Source organism: Pinus tabuliformis, chromosome 9 (assembly GCF_031772625.1).
Source record: "Pinus tabuliformis cultivar Carrire ecotype Pingquan chromosome 9, CPIR1, whole genome shotgun sequence".
NCBI classification, from domain to species: Eukaryota; Viridiplantae; Streptophyta; class Pinopsida; order Pinales; family Pinaceae; genus Pinus; species Pinus tabuliformis.
In genome coordinates this window covers 33,955,702-33,958,740 of record NC_142307.1, presented here as the reverse complement: position 1 = coordinate 33,958,740, position 3,039 = coordinate 33,955,702, and positions in this window count along the sequence as shown.

Here is a 3,039-nt window from a genome sequence, read left to right as displayed (position 1 = left end):
TCCTACAGGACTCAGCTATGTTGTCAGCATCTTGGGGCTTCCCTGTGTCTGGTGTCTTCTCAGTGTTTACCTGAGAGTATATTTGAGAGCTAGGGCATCCACTATCAACAGTGATGCTTGGAGTAGACTTATCCTCAGGTTTTAATAGATGTATTGGGATCACTTGGAGCCTATCATCTCTGAATTCCTGAAATATTTGAAAATATTTAGGTTTTAGATTTGCTTTTGCCCATTCGAACGCTTATTCGAAGGATATGGTTGACTGTAACAAATCCTCAAAATGATTATCATCATGATTGTATGGCTTGAGTTTAACTCCAGTAGTGACATTGTATGCCACTTTGTTTGAATCAAATTGCCTCTTAGGCAGTGTATGAAGCCTGAGGGCTTCCATATGTGTTGATTCCTTAGTGGCATAAACAAAATTGGCTAAAGCAAAAGAACCACGTTTGACAAGGAAAATGGGCCATAATGACTTCTTGTCGTCTTTGAGAACTTTAGTCAGGCCCTTTCCCACACTCTGGTAGGCAATTTCTCTTGCTGATAACTTATCGGAAACATATAAAGGAAGGATGTGTGGATCAGTTGTGGTACCACAAACCCTAATATAGGTGAACCACTCTTCAATAAAATACTTGCCAACAGTAAGCAGGTCTGCTGCAGCTTCTTGGAAGAGCCTAGGGGCTTTCTTATTGAAAATAATTTGATGTAGGGGCAACACAACAGCATGGAATATCTTATAGAAGTGAGGTATGTAATGTGACACCCATATTTGTTTATGACTGAGAGGGATTGGGTAAGGATCTTGTAAGGTCCATTTCCAACCCATGGTTGGAAATGTTGTGCAAAAACAGATAGCATCCATAATGTAGGCACTAAAATAGAAGGGAGGGAGGTTATCTGAAAAGGAGGCTTTCTTTTGTCCATATTCAGTAATGGTGGTGGCTAAGTTGTCAGATATGATGGAATTCCAATTCATGATATGGGAATTAACACAAGCATCAATCAGAGGAATCCATTCTATTGAAAACTTAGTATTATTGGGTAGCCCATACAATCTACATAACATGGTTGTTGCATAGTCGTGGGGGTTTTGCAAAGAGGCTATAACATACATACCTAATTTTTCATACTTGAATTTGTTTTCTAACACCCTCCAACCCTGAATTAGCTTGAAGGGGTCTGGATTCTTCTTTGCGAAGTTAGCCATAAATGTGTTGTCGTAGATATCTTGGGGATCAGGTATGTGGTACATCTTCTTCAGATCCTCTACTCTGAACAACCTTATAAGACCCATCTTTTAATTCTTGAACTGCCTATCTTCAATGATAATGTTTTCAATCACCCACCTGATCATGCCTATATGGGGTAGGATTTTAGCCCTTGCTCTTATCCTATGAAGGAATGACAGGAAGCATCTCTACATTGAATTTTGAAGGTCGTTTTGAATCAATTGTTGCTCTCGTAACAGTGATTTTAGGACGCTCATCCTCCAACCTATTTCAAATTACTTCCCAATTTTTTGCACCTCCGGCAACATCACAAACTATATCGACAAAGATAGGAGCCATCTCAGTAAACTCAGCTTCAAAAATGGTCTGTTTTCTCTGTTTCTGCATCACCTTTCTTAGGGACATGTCTTTTGTCTCTTTCCTAAGATAGACAAGATATATCAGTGCAAACAATATCTAGTAATTAAGATTGAAAGCTTCTATGAAATGACTTTGGATCGTGAGAAAGGTCTGAATGAGATACTTGATTATAACTACCCATAACCAAGAAAATGATTATCCTTCCTCGGGCCGCTAAATATTTAATAACCTGTCAACTCATTTGTTTTAGCATTTAAAGTATAATTTTTTCACACATTTTACCGGACTTAATCGCACATCACAGTCTTAAAAGGGATATAGTATAGCGTTATTGGATGTATTAAGCGAAATGCGGTTGTGAAGATCACAATATCGCATTTTGCAAATCGTTTGTGGTTTTTCTAACGGCTTGGTCAAGTTTCTCACGAACTATGTGAAGTGTGAAATGCGATTACGAAATGACAAGGTGATGTTATCGCAACGGGAGACCTAATCACATACCGCACTTTTATAAAGGTTTTTTAACATGGTCATGTGGAAAAGTGTGATTTGCGATCTATGATATGGATTTCATCCTTATTTAGTTTTGCACGTTTCACTAGGAATTTTCTTAAAGTTAGGGTTTTATTATCCTAAGCCTAAAAATTTAAAAGGGTCCCCATTTAAAATTCTAAGCCTAGCTATTGTTTGTTATAAATCGGGGGGTTGTTTCGTAGAACAACAAGCATATTCTTATGTCTATATATATATATATATATATATATATATATATATATATACATCTATAATTAAGGGATTGGATCCCAATCTTCGACCTTGTCTCTAATCCAGGTGCCTGCAGGAAGGAGGACTACTTTGTTGGCTTCCGCATCCGCTTCCTTATTATTCTATAGAAGAATGTGGAAAAGATTCACTTGAAGAAAGGAACCAAGTAGCTTCCTTATTCTAGCAACGACTCTTGCTAGCCGAAAGTCCCTCGGGGATGTGTTATCCACAAGAATTTGAATCAAGGATTGGGACTCCAAGAATATTGCCAAGAAGGAGGACTACTTTGTTGGCTTCCGCATCCGCTTCCTTATTATTCTATAGAAGAATGTGGAAAAGATTCACTTGAAGAAAGGAACCAAGTAGCTTCCTTATTCTAGCAACGACTCTTGCTAGCCGAAAGTCCCTCGGGGATGTGTTATCCACAAGAATTTGAATCAAGGATTGGGACTCACCAAGAATATTGGCTTTCTCAATACCAAGAACCTGTAAATGCTTAAGGCCTTGCAATAAATCCATGACCTCAGCTTGCATTTTTGTACTGTGGCCCAGGCCCCAGGCATACCTGTTCTCTATGCAGCGATTCGCATTCCTGATGACACCCCCAGCCCTAGCAATTCCTGGATTGCCTTTGGCAGCCCCATCAAAAAACAAGGAAGAGTTGTCACAATTATTGAGCCAA